This window comes from Pteropus alecto, unplaced genomic scaffold (genome assembly GCF_000325575.1).
Source record: "Pteropus alecto unplaced genomic scaffold, ASM32557v1 scaffold121, whole genome shotgun sequence".
Lineage (NCBI taxonomy): Eukaryota > Metazoa > Chordata > Mammalia > Chiroptera > Pteropodidae > Pteropus > Pteropus alecto.
This window is the reverse complement of record NW_006434369.1, coordinates 15,426,610-15,451,444: the sequence shown is the minus strand read 5'-3', so window position 1 is coordinate 15,451,444 and position 24,835 is coordinate 15,426,610. Positions and strand designations below refer to the sequence as shown.

At 37.4% G+C, this 24,835-nt stretch overlaps 1 protein-coding gene and 1 non-coding gene across 4 annotated transcripts in view; both read right to left on the bottom strand.

Annotated features, from left to right (window-relative positions):
- LYRM4 (LYR motif containing 4) overlaps positions 1-24,835 on the bottom strand; it is a 135,939-nt gene that overhangs the window by 44,722 nt on the left and 66,382 nt on the right. The gene's annotated exons all lie outside the window — the stretch shown is intronic.
- LOC112477718 lies at positions 7,280-7,441 on the bottom strand. The gene has a single exon (XR_003045558.1). It is a non-coding gene; the product is annotated as a U1 spliceosomal RNA (small nuclear RNA).

Genomic DNA, 24,835 nt, shown 5'->3' with positions numbered 1-24,835 from the left:
AACAAAGAGAATAAGCTACAAAGGAAAAAAATAAAGTAATGCTAAAAACTCTAGGATGAATGTAGAAAAGGGCAAACGTTGAACATCAAACACAGAAGCAGACGAGCAAAGCAGCATGCCTCTGGCCTGAGTCCTTATTGACTTTCAGATATCCACCCTTCTTTCAGGCTACAGTAATATGGGGTATTGAGAGGCAAGTAATGTGCCACAGCCCATCTGCTCTATTGTAAGTATGGAAAATCCTAGTACATCAGTCAAAGCTCGATATACAAGCTTTGTGGGAGGCAAGTGATTGTTAATGGTGGTGAACCAGCACATGCTGTGCAAAGTCTTGACCTTTACTCTCTAAGTTTCTAATGGCATACTAATAAATACAGGAATCAACCACTTCTGCCCTCCTTGTAATTCTTTCTTTTTTGGAGTCTGATTTTGCTTGATTACAGCACTGTTTTCCTTCTGTTTAGCCAGGTTTAGGGAGAAGGCTATCAGACCTGGGCTCAAGCCCTAGCTTTGTCATTTACTAGTTGGTTAAATTAACTTTGCTTCAGCAACATCCTACGTAAAACGGAGATAACACCATGATCCTTACTTCATAGGAATGTGAAAACTAAGCTAGGTAAAACACCGAGCACAATGCCTGGTACATAGCAAGCACTTATTACCTATACGCATAATTATTCTTTCTCTCTGCTCTCTCCTTTGGCCATTGCAAAAAGCATGTGAGGTACCAAATGCACATGTGCTTTGTAAATAGTAGAGACCAAACATTTATTAGTTCACTTCAACTCCCAGTGTCCAGGTTTCCCTTATGAGAGCATGACTCCTACCTGTTCAGGCTCTGACAGCTTTCTCACGTTCTAGAACTATAGCTGAAGAAATTAGGTTCACTAAAACTGGAGTCCTCATTGTGTCTCTGGATTCTGCTCCTGTTCTTGGGTTTAGTTTCCAAATAATGCACCCATTATAAGAGTGCCACAGCACTCTCTTCAGTGTCTCCTTCTCTCCATTCCTGATTTTTGATCTTAAATTTAAGCCCCTATCCTCTCATTACTGCATTCTTGCAGTAGCTCACCAACCAGTTCAGCCGACTCCTCTCTCATCCCTGTCCACATGGGTACACACAAGGCATGACTAGATGTGACCTGTCCTTATTTAATTTCCTACCCAAATCTAGAGTAGCAATAAAATGCCTTTTCAGTAACTCAAATCTCTTCCTGGCCCATCTACCTTTTTTTATTTTTATTTTTACTTTATTAAAATTATTGAGGTGACATTGATTAATAAAATCAAATAGGTTTTAAGTGTACAATTCAATAATATGTATATTGCATTGTGTTTTACCACTCAAAGTTAAAATTCCTTCTGCCACCAAAGATTTGACACCCTCCCTCCCCCGCTTACCCATCTTTTTAACCTGGTATACCACTACTCCTTCATAGGTGCTCACAGGGCAGAGAACATATTTAGCAGATCCTACTTGCTCATTGCTTTCTTCCTCCAGCATCCTTGCTGGAAATATTCTCCCCGGCTCACATATGCCAATTCCACCCATTTTTAAGTCCTTGAGCAAATGACTCTTTGAATAAAAGTGCTTATCCTGCCCCAAATGATATATCATCTCCTGTTATCAATTCTCCTATCATTTTATTAGGAGGTGACATGGTCTGACAGAAAACGCATGGGCTCTGAAATCAGAAAGGCTTGTTTCTAAATCCTGGCTTAATATGCTAGCTGTACAACTAGGGGAAGATTATTCTCTGAATGTTTGATCCCTTATCTATAAAATGGGATAATAACATCTACCTCGTAGGATTACCATGGTAATTAAATGCATATAAAGTATCAAGTAGAGTCCCTAGGACACATGGAGAGGCTTGATAAATGTAAGCTAATTTTTCCATGGCCTTGCCAACTGATATTTTTCACTTTCACTTTCTAGAATTATCTATGTTGTTATTTCATCTCCCTGGCTGGATGGTAGCTCCAGGAAGGCAGTTGCTGTGGGACTCACTGTTGTACTTCCCACAGCACCTCACATAGCTCCCCAAACACAGAAGGTGATACACACATACTTAACGAATGAATGAAAGCATGGTTACAATATTCTTCCCAACACAAATCACTGGTATTACTGACTGCGTGAATTGGAAAGGACCTTAGAAATAAATCACTAACAATTTCATCTTAGAGATGAGTAAACGATATAAATCACAGAAGTTAAATGACTTGCCCTATGGTTAGTATGCAAGTAACAGTGGCAGACTCAGCTCTGTGCTTTTCCCCCTCCGCCACGGTGCTTCAATGATCAACAGGACATTGCTGGCATGTATGTGATACCAAAAGCATTTCTTAGGAAAATGTTCCCACCCACATAATTTATGCCCCTTGGGGAAACATCCACAGGAAATCAGCAATTTGTAATCTGATAACACATTCCTGGTATCTCAGTGCCTGGCATAACATACTAGATTAAACAAGGAATCAGAACTGGCTTTTAATAATCTTTCACCCTTCTAATCTAAAAAATAAGTATATCCCACTATCTTCTTTGGTAAAAATGTCCCTTCAGAGAGAACAGATGGCGGAGGTAAATGAAATAATGAAGAAGGTGTCCTTCCTCTGGCTTGTACCATTATGCTGCCCCTCACTCCCCTAGCTGTTCACCTCTTGTCTGCACCCTTCCTCTCACACTCTTTGAAAGGTCCTGTTTCCTCACTGCCTGAGTTGACTACTAGCTAATCTCATGATCCAGTTAAAACTACCATGTTAATGGGAACGGAGCCCAGGTAATCAGATGTTAATTGTGTCCTCCTGGAGATTTTCTCCTTTTTCCTTCTACTCCATTAAGGCTGGGTAAGGCCAGGTCAGAAGGCTAATAATGTAATGTGGTTGGGCCAATGCTCTACCCACTGCCCTATGATGATGAACCTGATGGCGGGTAAAAAGAAAGGTATAAAGAGCTGATTATATAATAAAAGGATTTAGTATTTTATTTATCTCCCGATCACTGATGTAACAACTACATGTGGTATGTCCTTAATAGGATACTTAAGACCTGTGGGCTCTCAGTTTCCTTAAGGTTAGGAGAGTGTTCGCCTAACTTTGCCTCTCTGTGGTCCCACGATTGCCATAACATAGTATGTTTTCCAGTTTCGCTTCTGTTGAACCTTTGATAATCTGAAACATGACTAAGACCCCAGACTACAACACAGTGTGTTGATGGACAAGTCTGGTGGAAAAGCTAGCATTGGGAAAATAAGTAGATGAAGTGTTACTAAGAAACGTGACCTTGGGCAACTCATTTAACCTGAGAGCCTCAGTTTCCTTCTCTGTAAAAAGGGAATCATCAGTAATACTTGTGTTACCTTCCTCACAATGAATAAAAGTGACATAAAACCATGTGAAATATAACCTGACACTCTTGGTAAACCTGTGGTTTACAACAGGGCTGCTCACCAAATTCGTCTTTGTGGTCTTGAAAAAACATTCTGATGGGTAGCTGGAATTGGGAATCACTGTTATATGATACTCAACAAATTCAAGTAATTACTGATATTTCTACAGCTATTCATGAACACTTAAATGAAAATGACTATATATTCTGTGAATACAGAAAGATACAAAAGATTCTAATAATTCCAAAAGAGAAAAAAGAGTGTTTATCCCTTAGAAGTAGAACACCCCAGAAAAAAACGCTAAATTGCAGGAATAAAGCCTGAGAGCACCCAATACAGGCATAGTGCTCTGATTCTAAATTACTGGTTTTCCTAAATCCAGTAAAGGAAATTACCTGTTAAATGTTATCATAAATGCTGGGGCTACAACTTTTACCTAAGTTATAGAATAAACCAAGAAAACAAGCCCTTAAATTAGATATTCTAAATCTTCAAGCCACTAATTTTAATCAATATCAGGCTGGAAGTTTTATATTACTTTCTACTGAAACTTCTCACCCCATCAGGTAATTTATTAGAAATATTGATTTCATTCCATATATTCAATCTTACAAGTTCATTAAATATTAGCTTATTAAGTTAACTTTAAAACATAATTCAGTGAAATTAAACAACAGAGGGAATTCCAAATAACACCTGAAAACTGACCCTAAATAAAGATTTTTAATACAGCAGCGACACCGCCTCTCACGCCCCCTACCCCGTCCCCAAGTCCTGGCGTGAGTGGGAAGGGAGTTACAAAGGGGATAATGTAGTAGATAGAGAGTAGTGTTTAGGACCTAGGATCATGCTGCACACAGATGAAACATCAGAAAACAAAACCGCAACACCTGACTTTACAGATTAAAAATATCAGGATTCATAAGCGTCTAGTAACTTAATCTAAATTATATACTTAATGTCAGAGGAGGGGCCATTAGAATTCAGGTCCCTTCACTCCGAGTCTGGGACTTTTTACAAACAATGTCATTCTAACAGGGTGGTTGGTTGAATGGATAGATGAAGAAGAGTGATATGAAAACACTGTTTCTTTTCTGTACAGAATCATTGATTCCCCTATACTGCCTATTGCTACACTGATTGCTAATAACATCACAGAAATACAGGATAGATTTTCAGATTCAGTCTTTACTAGGCTATTAATTAATTTCTCAGCTATCAGGGCCACATATACAGAACAAAAGTTATTAATGCTGGTAAATTCTATCATTTTTCAATAACTGAGTCTCAATGGCTGAGTGTATGTGTTTGGAGGTGGGTGGCCATGCACACACATTATCATTTAGTAATCACACACTTTTATATGAAGATGTTGTGGAAGATAGAAGAAAACTGGGATTCTAATACTGGTTCTGACATTACCTTGCTGTGTAGTATTAGGCCTGTTTTCTTAGTAGCAAAAGATAGATAGCCTGTCCTAGCTACTTTGAAGGTTAAAATGATAATGTATATGACAGCACTTAGGAAAGCATTAAGCAAAGCATAACAAAATCTTTGGTATGTTATAACTCTCAAATTGTGTGTGTTCCAATGTATCACACACTCTTCCTGTGAAATATCAGCTGATTTCTATGGCTACGAAAAAGGGCTTAGAGAAAAGTCTTGAGATATCTTTGGAGGCAGGCTGGAAAACCAGATGTTCTTACTGAGTTCTCTAGTGGTACGCAGATTTATAATCTTGGTCATTCAATAGTGAATTCTTCAATAGGACTGTATCATCTATCTTCTAGAGTGTCTATCAAAACAGGAGGCAAAGGTAAAGACTGAAAAACTCTTATGAAATCCAAGACAACAAAGCTACATTGCTAGCTCTGAGGAGGAAGACTATGCCCCAGAGATGCAGCCTAAATTCAAGGTGAAAGGCAGTCGCCCACAAGCCAAGGCTCATGGACAGCTCTTCTCAGCAGAGTGACACACAAGGCCCAGGGCAGCTGAGTGCTTTGGTGCTTTGGCCACAGGTGCTTGCTAATGGCCAGGTCTCTGTGGGGACAAGGCAGGAACTCTGCCCATGGCAGCAGGGGTGTTCCAAATGAAGAGAATGGAAGCAATTATTTCAAATAGCGCATTAGCCTGTTTCAGCAAAGGAAAGCAAAGACCAAGTAGCAAAAGTGAAAGTCAGAAGCTGCCACTACATACTGAAAGACTTCTTTTCTCGGTGAGACAGGACAGGTGAACTGCTGGGTATCTCTGCAGAGCTGCCTCATTTCTCCAGTTGTCATTAGAATAAATCCCCATTCCAGATCTGTTCCCTGCAACCGGAACTTCTGAACATCTTACTATCTGTTTCATGCAAACAGAAGATATTCCAGTTCCGGAGGGAGAGAAATCCTGCCTGCTACAAGGCGGTCCTGACTTCCTAGAAGCAGCTCCAGCTGCTTGCAAACCATTAAGGGTTTCAAATCACAACAAATGTCACAGTAATATCACAAGACTTTCCTCTACCCTCCTACTCCAGGCTAAACCTATGTTTTTGAAAGAAAAAGAAAAAACACTCTTCCAGTATTTTGTATTCTGCCTTGTGAATAAGACTAAAGTGAAGATAAGTCCACCAGCTATAACTCACCCTTTAAACTCAGATAAACAGCACAGAACTGCAAGTTCAGAGTTTGTGACCCTTACAAAACAGAGAAAAGCATTCTTTTGTTCTCTTAAAATCATACAGCTATCTGCTCATTTATAAATAGAGTGAAGGCCTTCCAGCATGAGACCGTATTTTTCCCTAAAGTATCAAGAATAACCAATGGCAAAAGTTACCGCTTAATGCCTAAATTTTATTTTATGACTGATAATTTCATTTAAAAACCACCATTTAAGTGAATAAGAACTTAGATTATCTGGTGAGGACTATGACGCATTACTCTGATAATTAGTACTTTATTACCAGGCTCAGGTTGTAATTTATTTAATATATGAAGGTAGATACACAGCAACTATTTCTCACATGATTAGATATTCACAGCCAGTTAACATTATAAAATGTTCTTGGCATGAGCTCTGCAAACAAGAAGCAACTAAATAGTGTCTAAACTTAAAAAAAAAAAAACCCTGAAATTTTATATTTACAACAGTATGTTTTAACTAAAGAAGAAATCCTGCAGGTTACTTTAAAATAAAAACAACCCAGCAAAATTCCCAGAGGTGGCATTTAGCAGTGAGGTTTGGTTTTCATTTCATCTGGCTTAATAATGAAAACATGAAGGATGGCTCCCGATTTCTCCAAGATCAACATATTAATCCATTTAAAGAAATGCCACAGGAGGCTGTCCCTGTTTTTCTTTAGAAGACAGATTTAGTTTGCTCTTGCTTAAAATTGAATGTATCTCTCAATTTTAACAGTGCCTGAGCCAGAGCAGGGTGACATGAGCTGGATTTAAATCAAGCATGTGGGCAAAGATGGCAGTGAGATCACCCCAGCCCGCTGGAAGGCGGGTGGCTTCAGCACAGATGGCAGGCCTCGCTGACAGTGGTGACATCTGATGAAGAGAGGATACAGGTCTTTGTAAAGAGGGTCAGCACTAAACTCCACGGCAGCAACAACACAAAGCAACCCCACTGTTTACTACTGGGAAACAATCAGAGGGAAGAAAAAAGATGAAAAAATAGTCCCCATTCTTTCAAAGTTTGTGTGTGTGTGTGTGTGTGTCTATATTTATGCATGAATGCACACATGTGTATATTTTGCATGTATAGATATTCCTCAACTTATGATGGTGTTATATCCAAATAAACCCATAAGCTGAAAATGTAAGTAAAAAATATATTAATGTACTTTACCTACCAAACATCATACCTTATCCTAGCCTTCCTCTTTTTTTTTTTCCATATAAGGGAGAACATGAATGCAGACCCTACTACCACAAATTATGGAGTCGAGTTTCCCATAATTGGGGAAATCGCAGGGGTCAGCACGCCCAGAGTGTGATGGGTGAGCCTTGCCCTGTGAAAACCACCTTCATTATCATGGTATCTCCCTGCCAGGTATGTATAGCCTAGCCTTCCTTAACTGTGATCAAAACACATAGGCCTACAGTTAGGTAAAATCAAGTAACACTGTAAATATACTTAGTCTATCAGTTGTTTGTTTACTCTTGTGATCACGTGGCTTACTGGAAGCTCTGTTCCACCATGAGAGGACTGGACTGTACATTGCTAGCCGAGGAAAAGATCAAAATTCAAAATGTGAGGTACAGTAAGTCCTCACTTAACATCATCAATAGGTTCTTGGATATGGCAACGTTAAAGGAAACAACATATAATAAACCCATTTTATCAGAGGTTAATTGATATAAACAAGTTAAGTTCCGACGGCATATTTCTTTTCTTTTTTTTTAATTAAGTTTATTGGGGTAACATTGGTTAATACAATTATATACTTTTCAGGTGTACATTATAATTTAACATCTGTATATTCTATTGTGTGTTTACCACCCAAAGTCTAGTTTCCTTCAGCTATCATATATTTGATCTCCTTTACCCACTTCGCCCTCCCCCTAGCCCCCTATTTTGATCCCCTTCACCCTCCTCCTACTCCCATATATTTGACCCCCATTACCCCATCTACCTCCTCTCTCCTTCCCCACCTCTGGTAACCACTAGTCCATTGTCCATGTCTCTGTTTGCTTTTGGGTTTATATCCCACATATGAGTGATATCATGTGAACTTTTCCTTTTTCTGTCTGGCTTATTTCACTTAGCATGATTATTTCGAGGTCCATCCATGTTGCTGCAAATGGCAGTATTTCATCTCTTCTTATGGCTGAGTAATATTCCATTGTATATGTGTACCACAGCTTCTTTAGCCAATCATCTATCGTAGGATATTTCAGTTGCTTCCATGTCCTGGCCACTGTGAATTAAGCTGCTATGAACATTGGTGTGCAGATACCTTTATGGATATGAGTTTTCAAGTCTTTGGGGTAAATACCCAGTAGAGGGATTGCTGGATCATATGGTAGATCATATGGTAGATCAATTCTTAGTTTTTTGAGGAACTTCTATACTGTTTTCCACAGTGGCTGTACCAATTTGCAGTTCCACCAGCAGTGTATGAATGTTCCATTTTCTCTGCATCCTCTCCAATATTTGTAATTACTTGTCCTGTTGATTATAGTTATTCTAATAGGTGTGAGGTGGTATCTCATTGATGGCATATTTCTGGTCATGAAAACATCACCAAACTTCTAAATAAAGAACCCAAACATTTCTAATATTAAACACTGAAATAAATGTGAACCATATATACATTTAAGAAAGATGAATAAAAACAAGTAAGATAATTCTTTTTTCAACCCAGTTCAGCATTGCGGTCGTCCAGAGCCTATCCTGGCAGCTCAAGACACAAGGTGGGACCCACCCTAAACAAGGCCATCACAGGGCGTACTCACACACATCCCATAGTCACCAAGACTGGGACGATGTAGACATGGCAATGCATTTCACATATAGATCTTTGGGATGTGGGAGGAAACTGGAGTCTTTGGAGGAAACCCTCACAGACATGGAGAGAATGTGCAAACTCCACACAGACAGTGGCCCTGGATGGAACTGATTTCTTTTTTCATCATTATAACAAAATGACTTTGAATGAAATGATACTCAACAAAATGACATTACTCGAGGACTTGCTTTATGGTTTTTACTGAACGTATATCACTTTTACACCACTGTAAAGTTGAAAACAATCAAAATTCGAACTATCAGAAGTTGAAGACAGTCTGTATATTAGTGTGTGTGTGTATGGATTGTGTATTTATATATGTACATACATATATATGTGTTTTTATAGATGTAAGAGTAATCAATCAATATTTCAAAGCATTTCAAGAAGCATAAGCAAATATGAACAGAAGAAAACCTTTGGCAGGTACTCTTGGCAATGAAAATTTACCCTGAACGTAATGTCACAGGCCAGCATTGATAACGATATTCTTTTCTAAAGCGCCTGGCACAGAATGAGATAAATTGGCTATATGGAGGTTTTTTCCCTCTGGCCTACAGTTCTTAAGGTTATGCCCATCAAGCAGAAGTCTAAATGATCACTGCCATTGTCTTTGCTAGGTTGGAAGAGAGTCAAATCCAGAAGAAACAAAGATTTCTAGAGGCGACATGCCCATCAGTTTGAGCAGAAGTTTTTCAAAGGTCCATAATTTTAGTGAAATGTAGGTTGGACGAAGCCATCAGGACCCTCATTGTGTAGGTAGGTCCAGAATGTAACACCCAGCTGGGCCACATTAGGAAATAAGGAGCAGATAAATTCTAATGCTAATGCATGGGAAAGTTACAGTAAGATTTTCAGTAGGGAGTGACAGTCCCAGATCCGTGTCTGGGTAAGAGCCAGGTTGGAGGGCAAGGCTGCAGCCATTGTCATACTCATCCAGGAGAAATGTTGAGTAGGAAGGCAGGTCAGTGTGTGGTCTGGAGAGAGGTGTGGAGTGGAGACCTGTATTGGGGTGCTGCTGCCACTCAAGTCACACCTGAAGAGGATGAAGGTGAGTTGGGGGTGGTGGGGGCAGACTGTGGTAATGCTGGGATGAGGAGATGAGTAAAGAGACAAAGGGGACTGAGTAATGGTGAAAGGAAAGCCAGGAAAGTAGGGCTATTTCAAATAACCAGGGCAAAAGAGTTTTTAAGAGAAATAGGTCAACACATTGTCAAAAGTCAAGAGATTATGGAAGAAAAGGGTTGGAAATTACTTATAATTTTATTGTTATTTATTTATTATATTTACAACAAAGAGGTCAGTGGTGACCTTGGTAAGGGCAGCATTTGGACTAAAACACTTTTAAGGGTTCTTCATTGCCTACTATCCAAACCCATCTCAGGGTCTCTCTTAGAGAAAAGCTGTCCTTTAGCCATCGACAGGTGAATATATCTTAGGTCTCAGTCTTTCCACCTCAACATTTTGCTCAAGAGTTTTCCTTAAAATTTATATCCATCTTACAACCCCCTCAAATCATCTCTCTCCTGTGAAGCTTTATGAGACCTTCTCAGTCCAAAGTTCTTGATACTTCCTTTAACTTGAAAAGTATTTATCTTAATATTGGACACTGGGCAGATATTAACATAGCCATGTTCATTCAGCACATGTGCAAGGTCTTGGGGAATCTACTTCTCTTGTTGCTCACCTACTCCTTCTCTGTGGCTATCTCATTCTAAGCCATCATCTCCTGGAATGTTTTTCTTTCTATTTTTTTTCCCTCCTGAAATCCCCTCTCTCTTAAACTTCACCTTTTATGGCTGAACTTTTCAATGAAGAAGCAGTTCTGCTGACCATCTACCCAGAAGTGACTGTTTATTTCTCTGGACTCCTTTGGCTTAGTGACTGCTATTTTTGCAACTCGCAATAGTAAATGATACTTTAATTTCTGGTATGCGTCTATGTGTGTCAGATTCTAAGCTACTGGAGAAGTAGCGAACTGTAGGAATTTCAGTGTCTGACAGACCTGGGTTCCACTCTTTCGGACTGGTTACTAGCCTCTTTGAACCTCCATTTCCTCAGCTGAAAACTGAAGGCCAGAATGCTGACTTTGTAGGGGTGTGGTTCTTAACCAAGTTGAGTTATGAAATGGCATTCTGCTTGATTGCCCAATTTACGGTGGCAATTGCTGACTATTAACATATTTTTCCTTTTCCTTCCTCTGCCTCATGTCAACGGGGCTGTTAATTTACAGAGATGAAAATGGTCCAAAAACAAATAAGGAGCAAATGATTTAGATCAGAAGAATGGAATTACAGTAATGATTGTATCCTGTATTTACAATATAGAAAGTCCCAGTCTAATCTCAGTGGACTTCAGCTTTCCTTTTCCCATTAGACAAATACAGACTATTATACTACTGGTCCTGTGCAATCTACTGGGACAATATATACAACATGTCTAAAACTAGTAGAAATTGCTAGATTATGGAGTAACCAAAATATTCCAAATTAATGGTATCTAAATTTAGATATTTTATTAAATAACAATATTCTGATCTAGTGAATGAAAAATTATGTTAACAATAAGAATTGTTACTGATGATAAGTGAGGCTATAGCTTAAAATTTTATTTCTCATTTGTTCTTTGCATGGCAGAAGACATGGGTAAAGGAACAGAAAAAAACATAAGATATAAAAAAACTATTAGCTAAATGATAAATTAGTAGGATTTATTTTTAAAGGGTTTCCTTTATTTGCTTTTATTTAGACTTTCCTATTGTAGTGTCTTCAAACTGTTATATATAACCTTTTTTCTCCCCAACATACCTCAACCTTAAACAGATTAGATGAGTATAAAATAACCTTAGCATTTGGAATAACTTATAAAATTAATTTGGAATAACTTATACAATCAATTAAAGCAGTATAACACAAAATATTAAAATATAGTGTATCAATTATTCTTGGTTACCCAAGAGGAAAGTAAATAATATGTTAATCACTAAAGAAAGCAAGTACAAAAGGCTGCATAAGTTATAAAAATTTTAGTGATGTATTTACATCAAAATATATCTCTAAGCATAATGGCATTTAAAAAATAAAAATTAAAACAGTCACTACCACTAAATTTCTAACTGGAAGAAGCTGCCAGTTTTGTGCTTTCACTTTTATGTCAATACTGACATAGTTGAGTTATAATCATGAATTCTTAATCAGCGTAGTGGGGCTGAGGAGAAGAAAAGAGGGAAGACAGCCAAATGCACTGACATTCTAGGCCTTCTCTGGATGCAACAGCAGTCTCTGCTGAGCTAGCACTTTCTATACATTATCTTCCGTGAGCTGCTCTCGGTATAATTAAAAAGGAAGGAAAATCTTTCTCTTTAGAAAAATCTGTGTGCATGCTCTTAAAAAGACAGTTTCACTACTTTCTGTTAGTCATGCCTATGACTCATAATCCCTGGAGAGAAACTGTAAAAAAGAATAAGTACCCTTCCTCCCCAATCAAGCCAAAATATAAATTATGCAGTCTAAAAGGGTTGCTCTTTAGGGCAACCGAGGCATTTCAGTTTCAACTTCCCCTGGCTCAGGCACCAGCAGGGGTCTCACCCGTGCCCGCACATCAGAATCGCCCAAGGAGCTTTTATATTTCCCAGGGTCCAGGCTGCACCCCAGACATCAGGTATTAGAAAGTTTTTAGAGCTCTCCAAAAGATTCTAATTAATGAATATGTATTAGAGTGAATGTTTTAACTTGGTCTTGTATCAAGTTCACGTTTCCTTTACTTAAAAAACAAACCATTAAATCTTCAGCTTAAAAAATTTTCCAAGCAGATCATACAACATGCTTCCTTATTACAATTATCCCTGCCACTGTATGACCCTTCATTATTTCACTAAAGATGACACTAGTGAACAGCAATAATGAGCCCAATGTGGCTCTGGATCAGGGGTGAGATATCCACAGCTCTAAGACCAGACTGTGTATGTTTGTGTGTGCATGTGTGTGTGTGTGGGTTAAGAAGGGCAGGCAGTGTGAGCAGGCATCAGGGGAGATCTGTTTGCCCACATTTCATGGTAATGGAAAAACTAAAATTTTTTAGGGTTATAAGTATGTGTGAAAACCATCTGGTGTTTCCTGCTGTTGCATCCTTCAGATTCTGCATGTTTATATGTCCATGGCATCAAAACATCATGAGCCTAAAACAGTAATATTTACAGGACATTGTGTTTTAATGTAATCACACACTCCACCGACGTTTCATAAAATAAGCATACTATTTTAGAATGTCACTAATAAAGAAGTACTAGTTGAATATGTGAATGACAGAGATTCTCCGGCCATCTGGATATCATCTTTTGTGAAGTGAGTGTTCAAAGTTTTTACCCATTTTTAAAAGCGTTTCTGTCTTTCCAAAAACTGATTTGTAGGAGTTCTTTACATATTCTGGATATGAATCTTTTTTCAGATATTTTCTCCCATTCTGCATTTTCACCCTCTTAATAATGGTGCTCTTGATATAATTTTGATATAGTGTTAATACTATATTAAATGTATTTTTTCTTTTATGGTTCATACTTTTTGTGTCCTGTTTAAGAAATATTTGCCTATTCCAAGGAATAAAGATGTTTTCTTTGGTTTTCCTCTAAAACTTAATTTTAAAACCTCTTTCCCATTTAAATCTACAATACAAGGGGTCAAGATACTTTTTCCCTGTAAAGAGCATTTGACTAAATGCCATTTACTCAAAAGGTTATCCCTTTCCAAACTCTATTCTGTTCTGTTGATCAGTTAGCCTAGCCTTACAGAAATACACACTCTCTTAAGTACCAGAGATTTAGAATAGGTTTTCTATGTGGTAATGAAAGTATTCCAGCATTCTTTTCCTTTAAGAATGCCTTAGCTATTTTTGGTCCTTTGCATTTCCAGGTGAATTTTTTAATGAGTTTCTCAGTTTCTGCCTCCCCCACCAAAAAAAAAAACAAAAAAAAAAACCAACCAAACAAACAAAAAACCCAAAAAACCTGCTAGTAATTTGACTGGGATTGCACTGCATCTACACATTAACTTGGAGAACACTGCCAACTTTATAATATTGGGGATTCCAATCTATAAACATGAAATATCCCTCCATATACAAATACCTAAAAGGGTGTTCGTCTTCATTAAATTAAAAAATTAAAATTAAATCCACTACATGCACTAGAATGGTTAAAATGAAAAAGAAAATAACAAGTATTGGAAAGAATGTGGAACAACTACAATACAGATTGTTGATGGGAATGCAATTTGATGCATCCACTTTGGAAAACTGCTTGGTAGTATCTTCAAAAGTTCAACATATGTAAAATTGATAACCTAGCAATTCCATTCCTAGAATGACCATTTACTAAAAGACAAGTACGAGAATGTTCATATTGGCACTGTTTAAAATAGCTCCACACTAGAAACTATCCAAATGTCCATCAGTAGTAGAAAGGACACATGAAATTTATGGTATATTCACACGATGAAAATATACAGCCTTGAGGATGAAACATCCACATCAGCATGCAATAATATGAACAAATCTCAAACAATAATGAGCAAGAGTAGCCAGACTCCAATTATAGAAGGTACCAAAAAAAGGATACGAATCAATGTGAGAATTCGGGATGGTGATATCCTTGGTGGGGGTATAGTGACTGCAAGGAAATACTAGGGGCTTTGGGAGTGCCGATAATGTTCTTTTTATTGACTTGGGTTCTTAGTATATGATGTCTTCAGTTTATAAAAATACATTGAGCTGCACACTGATGATACTGCACTGTTTATAAATGTTTTTTAAAAGTGTTTTGAATGGAATATATAATTGGGTTTTTCATTTAAAAATTGATTCATTTTTGAATAATTCCCCCTCTCTGTTTGCCCTTCCCCTGCACCCAGAGCAATTATATGACTGATAATCTAAAGGGAATTAAAAAAAATACTGGAACAAAAAAGGAGAAACGGTATGCTCTACAAAATCTTTTAAAATTGGAAATTAGTTTAAAAGTTTAAATGCAGTACTACTGGGTATTATATCTTTCAATCAAGGATGTTGAGGAATATATATTATAAGCATATAATCAGAAACATTCTCTTTACCTTTTGATGAGAAAATAGAGAAATAAAAGATATGAGACACTTTCAGTTTCAATGAATTTGTCTTAATTTCCCATTCAAATCACCACTTATTATTCCTGTTGTAATGATTTAGCAATAGCTTTAGTATACACAGGTGTATGTTTCTGTTTTCAAAAAAATGTAATACCATGAAAAGATGAACATCTTTAAGGGACCCTTCAGAATCTTACTGCGGATTAGTAATACTAACATCCAGTTGTCCTAATTTGTTTTTCTATAGTTTTGTTTGTCAATACTAAACTAAGCTGTGGATGCAATTATGAAATTCCAGGAGGTTCATTTTTAAATATGACACAACAAAATTTTCCAAAAGCTTGCAACAAATGCTAGCTTATTTCCTTTAAACCTATTTTATTCTATTTACTCCTTTTACTCTATTTTATTCTATTTCTAGAAAAATAACACTACTGTGATTAAGTCTCACATTTCTATAATCCACTAAATGAAAATTTAAAATGAAACTAGGAATTATGAAAAAAGCTGAGATTGTTTAACATAACCAGTAAGCTAATAGAGGGACACTGTGTTTTTTAAAAAATTATGAAATTATAATATAATTATAATTCAAGTTTCAATAATAAAAATCCTTTCAGTGGAAGAGAATTAATTCTCATTTGCTAGAATAGCAAGTGCTATAAAGGAGCTATCTGAAGAATATTTTGTTCTGTTTGTATTTACCTCAGCTTTGGTAATACATTAAAAAAATAGAATTTTTAAGAAATAACATTACAATAATCATCGCTACACAGAGATTTGTGATAGGGTTGAAAGCCGGATGTGGAAAAACTTCTTAACCACATTAAATATTTAAAAGTTACGTTTAAAAAGCACAGAAGTTACCCAACATAATCATATCATGATCTATACAGTGTGGAGCTGAGACAGTGCCAGCTGTTTTAAAAAGCTGGGTCATGTAATTTTCTGGCCCAGTTTTTAAGATGTATATATCATGCAGTTAGTTGTTCTCCATTTTCTCCCCAAGGTGTTCTATTGCCTCTGTTGATATAGGGGGTGGGGTAGGACGTGGAGTAGAGAATGTTGTTGTACCTAAGCCATTTTCTATTTGTTGTCCCTTTTTGCTCTAGGATGTTCTGAGAGTAGATGGGAGAAAAACAAGTTTACTCCATAATGAGGTGTACATTACCATCACCACCACTAGGTGACACTTAAGCATAGGTAAAGCAAAATATTGGTCTGAGTTTCATATGCTTATTTTGGGACAGAGAAGGAAAAGTGACAAGTGGCTCGGAATGAGGAGGAATGAAATAATCATTTAAAAAAGCTCACTTGGATGAATAAATTATTGAAAACTGGGACTATTTATATTTGAGTGAATAGAAGTTAAATTTATTTTGAGAGTTTAATAATTTTCCTTGGGTATAATTTATTATACACAAGGGAGGCAAAAACAAACAAACTAATTCTCAAAAAACAAGACACCATCCAAATCAAACCAAGCCAACGCAAAAAATCCTGTAGTTGGAAACGCTTAGCCTTTCCAACAGGGGAGGAGGAGAAGAGTCACACGTTTACAGAGTGCCTCCTACATACAGGTCTCTTTCCATTCTTACTGGTGCATAAAAGGTGAAAGTGTCTTCTTAGGAATAAGTGGAATTCACGGTTGAAAGAAGCCCAGTACGTAAGAGCAAAACTGACTAAGCTACAAAAATCACCTTACTATTGCATCCTGTCCCCAAATGCTACACCATTAGAATTTGACAATACTGTTTATTGTGGGGAAGTGATTACTTCAAGATGGTGCCATAAGCAGATACATGATCACTGGCATTTAAACCTTTGTAGTATTTTTAAAAAATGGTTGGGGCAAAGCTACAGAAGCCAATTTTTAAGGAATGAGATTTCAGAAATGGTAGATCAAAACAAATTGTTAAGAGTCCATAAATATACTCATTCAAAAGACATACCCCAATGACTTCACTTTAACAAATACATATCAAAGTGTATTTCAAATACACTAGAATTATGCTTGATTTTAAAAGCCATAAAGTGACTTTTTCCCCCAAAAAGGCAAGAAGGCTTTAGTATGTGTGCAAATTATTTTCCCACTATGTTAATCTTCTCAAAGCATGTCTCCTTTTGTCAGCATCTTCCGGCTGTACACCCTTGTCTAAAAGATCAAATCTAATGCTACCCTTGCTACCCAACCCAAACCATGCCAGGGCTTGAGGTGTTGCATTCAGTGGGCACAGACACCCTTTCCCATCAATTCAAACAATTTAATGAGAAAAACCTTAAATTTATGTTTTTATTGTACAAGTAATATATGTACAAAAGAGCATAACATAAAAAGTTTAAGTTTCCTTCTCTCTCACCCCTCTGGCCTGCCTTCCCCAAAGATATTCACTATTAACAGCTTCTTCTGTCAGAAAATGTTATATGTCTATACAAACACACAGAAACACAGCTGTTGATTCAAAGTTCACCTTTGCTTTGAGCTCCTGCACAGATGAATTCTCTTCCCCTATTAATTCCTGATAACATTAATAAGTACACTGTCATGTACTGGCTTGTTTCTATTTTTCAACTATTTTCATTTCCTTTTTAACACTATATCCTTTTACATCACAGCACTTAGCGTTGTGCTGGGCAAACAATGTAAACTATAAAAACACCTGTCCAATAATGTTTTTATGTTCTGAATTATAGGTACAATTCACCTTCCTTTTTCTGCTGTCATGGAAGAGCCTTTTTACACACAAACAATGCCAAATCAGATATTTCTTAATGGCCCACTCTTTAATGACAGGAAGTACCTGTTTATTGTTATTAGTAGCTAGGCTCTGAGCCAGAAATCAATTTCCAGAGAAATACACTACATTTTATGTTTACTTATGAATGACATATATTACATTTTTTGTTTTCTTATTTAAAATAGTTGGTTCTCCTGATTAAATATAGCTATGGACAGAAAATAATAGTTAATTGTATTTTCTATCATACTATTGGAAAGGAACAAAGAAAGAAAACACCTTGTGTCAGAAAGCAAGGAACTGCTCAGCGACTAATGGGGCCATGTCAAAGGAACACAGGAACTGGGTAAAAAGGGTTAGCAGGACAGTGTGGGACAATGTGAGCACTAGAAGGAATAATGATGGTAACAGATAATAAAACTAAATTAAAAAAATCTATAGGACTATGATACTCCAAAAAATAGGGGAAAAGAGGAAGGGAGGGGGCAGGAAAGAGAAAGCTCTTCTTTATAGAATGCAAGCTAGTTTGAAAATCACCTTTTGCAACCACCCATGTAATAATTACTCTAGGTAAAGGTAATCCCCAATGAATACTGAAACCTGAATGAAAAGGTGCTGTAGAACAAGATATTCACTAGGTCTCAAACATCAGCTACTAATTACAAAGAGAGAGGGAGAGCTCACACAAATGATCAAACTGAGCACCCTCAAACATGGCACAGACTTACAGTATGTGCCTCCTGACATCACTTATGTAGTATTCTTGCCAGAAATGTTTCATCTGAATTAAAACTATGAGAGCAAGAAGACAAGTACAGATTGCAGGACATTATCCAAGACAGTTGGCTTGGACTCTGCAAAACTGAAATGTCATAAAAGAGAAAAAAAAGGCAAGGATGGGTAGTGGTGACAGAGGTGATTGTGACCCAGATTTAAGGAGACAAAAGAAACATGACAACCAGTGGGTTGACTCTTTATTGCATCCTGGATGGGAGGGGGCAGAGAGGGGTATGAAGGGGAATATAGATTAATTTTTATTGAATTTACACCAATTGATAATATTACTGCATCACAATACTTGGATGCAATATTGGTATTGTGGCTATGTAAGAGAATCTCCTTGTTCTTAGAAGATACATACTGAAAAACTTAGGGGTAAAGTGTCATTATGTGTACAACTTACATTCAAATGGCTCAGGAAAAATATACAGAGTGACAGTGATAGTGAAAAAGAGAGGGAGGAGAGCAAGAGAGTGTGAGATGAGTGAGAGTGAGCAAATGTGGCAAATATTAACAACTGGCCAAACAAGGTAAAATAGATATGGGTTATTATTATTATTTTTTCAGTTTTATTTTGTATTTTTGTCTTTCTCTTACTTGAACAGTAAATCTTTTCACTTACATGACAGCAGCCAGATCTGATCAATTTGGGATTCAAAGGAGGTAAAACTGTCAGTTTGTAATAAGAATACAAGGAACCAACTGCCACAAACAGCAAAAGGCATGAGCAAAACTTGTCAGGGCACATGAGAGCATCCTGAAGCAGGTATCCCTTTAGAAATGCGGAATTACACTGGGACTTTAATGGTACAGCCAATGGTACAACTAAATAGAACTGAATAGATAACTATCCAGGGTAAAAGTGTGAGTACTGAGTAGATGTATTCACAAATATGGAATATGCAAATAATGAGGATCAACTATATGTAGAATACATACATATTTTTCACACCTAGACATCATACATATTTTCACTGTAAATTAAAGCCTCTTTTTCAACTTTGAAAGCACTTCCTGTCTAGGGTTGCAATCCACAATTTATAATTATATGCTAATTTATTTGCTTGCCTTTTAATCGTTTCTCTCACTATTTTGTAAGCGCACAGGAAAAAAATTGGTAATCATCCTGCACTCTGCATCTGTTGTGTGACTTCTGTTAGGTTTGGGGGAGGGAGAGATGATGACCAGAGTGAGATGGAAAGTTCCAAGACCAAGACTAATTTGTAGCTTTGAGAGAAATAAGCTTTAAAGGAATGGCCAGAAAAGGTGCTGTGGAGGGACATATTCAGAGACAAGGAACAAACATGACCAGAGCCCAGGGTCACGGCTGGGAAGACTGGCAAACAACAACTGAGCAGAACAAAGGAGCTGAACTTTAAGGGATTCAATATGCTCATGAAGCAGAATCTTAAAAGGTCCATTTGCTTGCGATGTACAGTGTAGGCTGAAGGGAGAAGAGATCACACAATTCCCACCTGGAAGATTTCAATGCCAAAGGTTTCCGGATCTGAGAAAGGGGTAAGGTAAAGGCCAACATCACATCCTCTTCATTTGAAAGCAGGAGTTTCCACTGTTTCTCTACAATGCCTAATGGAAATAACACAGTGATCCACGATAAAGTGGAACAACTGAGTGTAACTGTTGATCTTTTTGGTTTTATTTGGAATTCTACAGACTTGTGGAGATGACACACAAACTGTTCCATATTGTTCACAGCACTGAACTAGAATCTGTATCTGTGGGGTAAAGGCCAGGGGCTCTGCATTCATAGTTCCTGGACTGGAATCCTGCCTCTGCTGTTTTATTAGCTGTGCAACATTGGGCTACTTATATAGCCCCCTAGGCTTGGGTTTCCTTATCATAAAGTGAGAATGGAATAGTATCTGCATTATAGAGAGGTAATTTATATAAATAAGGTCAATTATATAAAGGCCAGAATAGTGCCTGGTATATGGTAAACACCCCCAAAATGCTACTTATTATTACTGACAACTATAAATGTTTTTGATTACTAGAAGTGGCAAAACAGCTGGCTTGACAGACAAAATTCTCTCAGAACCTGGGATTCATAAGAAAAAAATAGTAAAATGGGTACTAGTGGTAAAAAGCTTGAGAATCACTTGATAAAGGTAAGAATATCAAGTGGGAGATTACTGCAACAGTCTTGGATTAAGACAAGATTCTGAACTAAGCAGGTAGAGCTGGAGATGGAAAGAAGAGGAGATATAAAGAGACACAAGTCAGGAAGCATAAACAGGAGATGGGGACCAATTAATAAGTAGACGTGTTGAGTATGATGGTTAATTTCATGTGTCTACTTGACTGGGTCACACCGTATCCATATATTTGGTCAAAGATTATTCTGGGTGTTTCTGTGAGGGTGTTTTTGGAAAACACTAACATTTAAACTGGTAGACTAAGAAAAGCAGATTGTCCTCCATAATGTGGGTTGGCCTCATCCAATCAGCTGAAGGCCTGAACAGAACAAAAAGCCTGACCCTTCCCTGAGTAAGAGAGAATTCTTCTTGCCTAATGACCTTAAAAGAACATCGGTTTTCCCCGCCCCTGCTTTTGACTCAAACTGACACAAAAGCTCTTCCTAGGTCTTGAGCCTGCTGGCCTTTGGGCTGTAATTAAAACTATTGGCTATCTTGGTTTACAGGCCTTCAGACTTAGACTGGAACTAAGCCAGAACTTGGGATGTGCCAGCCGCCCCCCCCCTTCATGCGCACGTGCGTGCACACACACACACACACACACACACACACACACACACACACACACACACGAATGTATCTCCTATTGGTTGTATCTCTATGAAGAATCCTGATTAATACATTGGGCAAGGGAGGACTAAAGCAGAATCTAAAGTTTCAACCATGAGTGACGGGGAGAAAAGGGGACCGGGGAAATAGATGTTTAGATGCAAGGAGGTGGAGCATGCTTTAGGAGAAAAAAATTTTTATGTTTGGCTTTGGTCACACCAAATGAGACAATGAGACATTCAATTAGATAAATCCTCAAGCAGGAAAAATGCATGAACAGATGAGGTTAAGTGAAGTATGTGAAATCACATCTTATATATTTACAATGTGGTCTCACCCAAAGAGCTCGAATAAATCTTTGGTAATTCACTGTCATATTTAAGCCTAGAGTAGTAGTGGCATTCTGTCTTTTTGCAGATTGATTTTCACTCTCAGTTTCAACACTATATTGTAACTGTCTAATATTAAAAAGAGCATGTATACAGGAGTATAAAATATTTACTAGACTGGAACAGAAACAATAATTTAACTTCATTCTTAACTGGTATGAAAGTGATAATTATTAAAAACAAAAACTAAAAAACTAGGGAGTAGCTGTAAGCCAAAGTCTTAGCTGGAGGACATGGATTAGGTTTAAGAGTTGATGAACCCCTTGGCATTATATACATACATACATGAAATTTTCAAGAGGAGTATCTAAAGCTTAGATTTACAAAGGGTCTGCGATCCCAAAAGAAATTGGGTATAAATAATAATTAATAAATAATTAGGTATAAACTACTTTTCTCAACTTATTCCTTTTAAATATGGCCATCTGAATAAACTACATTACATCTAACGCACAGGAGGAACACAGTAGTAAAATATTAAAAACAAACACGAACACTCTCTCCTCCCAATTGGGCATGTATAAATCTCTTTATGTTGGGCATAAATTTTGACCTATCAAGTCTTTTTCCAGTAATTTACCCTAAATGAATAGCTAGCTAAATGAAAAAAGATATATTACTCATGAGGATGTTAATCAGAGCATTGTTTAAAGTAGCAAACACTGGAAGTGATCTAAAGGTCAGAGAATAGGGGACCGGGGAAATAGATGATGGTGATACACTCAGTGGCGCCCTATGTGTCCACCTGAAAATTATGCATGAATATTTTTAATGTCTCGAAAGTGTGTTAATTTTATTTAGGAAATCATAAAGTTAAGTTACAAATGATTAGTAGGATTCCAATTAATGAAAGTGTACATTTCTGTGTGTCTACTTGCAGAAGTAACATCCTAGAAGACTACACATGAAAATAATAATGTTTCATGATAGAGGAACTATGAATTTTTCTCCCCTCAAAAATTCCAATAACTATGAATTACACAAGTAACAAAAAGCAATACGTACCTTGTACCAACACTGCCAATGCCAACAAAATCCCTAATTATTCATCGACATTATATCCATCTCTAGCTCTTATCCTCTCTCCTTCTCAGGCAAAACACTAAAACACTGCTTCATGACAGCCCTCCATCTCTTCAATTCCTGCGATTACAAGTATGAATCACTAAAGCCGTTTGGCATCTAGCACTTTGAAGACTTATTCCAGTGCATACTTTATACCTCGTCAGCTACACCAATGCCAAAAATGAATGATAGGGATGGGTGGGGTGGGGGGGGCGACAATGAGTGTTAAAAGAGGGCCAAGACTTATTTTTATAATTAGGAATAAATCTAGAAATTTAAACTTCCCACAGCCATGATATAAGAATCAATATCAGTTGTTACCATTTTGCTGATGCTTGTTAACCAAGTATATCAACATTTTAAGACTCCAAAGTGATGACAAACCAACTCTTTTCTGTGGTGGAAACTCCGATAGAGCAAACTGTGGGGATTTTATGCCACTGACATGATAGGTGCTGAGATTTCGCCCCATTTTTATCAAACATGGCAGATTTATATATTATGTTTAAATTGTTTATTATTATTATTTTTTGGTTGAAGGGATAAGGAAAGAGTTATGAATGAGGGGAAAACCTACTCAGAGGTAATCAGTTTCTGGTACAGAACACTGTAAATCACCACTCCATTGGAATAGAGTCCATAAACCTACAGCAACACCCATACAGCATTGTGGAGACGCTGACAGGACTGTAGTCTATATTTGTAGCTCCAGGTCGCATACTTCAGAAGATGAACTCCTGAGTCCACACACAGTGAGCATCATGGGCTGCATAAAGGAACTCTTGCCCATACCCAAAATGGGCTCTGGAGACACACTAAGTGATTACGGCTTACCTGGAAGCCATAGGTTGGCATCTGATTTAAAAGGTAAAAAGTGAAAATGTGCTGCAAACCCATGCACTTTGATATGATGGGAAAGCATGCTGAAACACATGTATAAAGAGCTGTTCCTGTGTAAAGAGCACCATCTGAAGAGCTACAATTTTCGAAAGCCCAGAAAAAGAAAGAGCTGAGAAAAGAGCATTTTCAAACACTTTGAGCGAGAGGAAGCCCTGGACTATCTAAGAACAACAATCTCAGGTCATGAACATGTCCATTCATTCCTTTTGCTTTGATGCTAAATTCACACAGCTGCCTCGAGCCAGTTTAGCAACAGTAGAGGCCCTAAGGAGAAAGCCTCTCTTCCCAAGCTCTGGTCATTCTGACATTCTGGACCTGCGGGGCTGAACAATGTGCTCTGCGGAGTGGGGACCACACCAAATTATAGCACCTGGCCTAAAAAACTCTCCAGTACCTTATAGACAGTATGCTGTTTGTCCTACAGACATAAAACATACACTAAAATCATTCTCATGCTCACAAAGTCAAAATGCTGACGTTTGTTTTAATTCAAAAGGGACATGTTAAAGCACTTGGGAAATTATTCATTCATAGTTCACAAATTAGTTAGCTGTGTATGGCTTTTTAAAAATGGGTTTTTGATGATTTTCAGAAATAATAATTTTGTCCCTTCTTCATCTCCCCAGAATATGTCAATAAAATAATATGGTATTATTTCAGTGACCTATAGGGCTTATACCCGCAGTTATGTTATGCCTTGGTGTTAGAAGATAAAGACAGTAATTTCCCCAAATCGTGTGGAGCCAGGCAGGCCGCATAGCAGCTTCCTTACTGTCAATAAATCTATTTGCTAATTACATAGAAAGACATGTTTGTCTTTGGCCCTGATTACATTAAAAACACCAGAAGTATCTTTGCTTTAATGTGCATTCTAGAAACATGACTCCCCAAGTGAATCTTATCCATTAATAACATCTCTTTAACTACTGTCTAATGATTTTTTGCTGACATGTAATAGAATATTTTATGGCTGTTTTCAACCATCTGTCCTTCTTTCTTTCAATGTGAATTTGCCAGAGATGTAATGAAATTTATTATGCTTTGTGCCATTACACATTTGTTAATACCAAACACAGCAATTAAACATATCAACACTGTCACACATGCTGTATATGGAGCTATGCTCTGGGCATTGCTCAAGGAACTGGAACCTTCTGTCTGCAAGATTCTAATCTGGCCCAAGGCTCTAA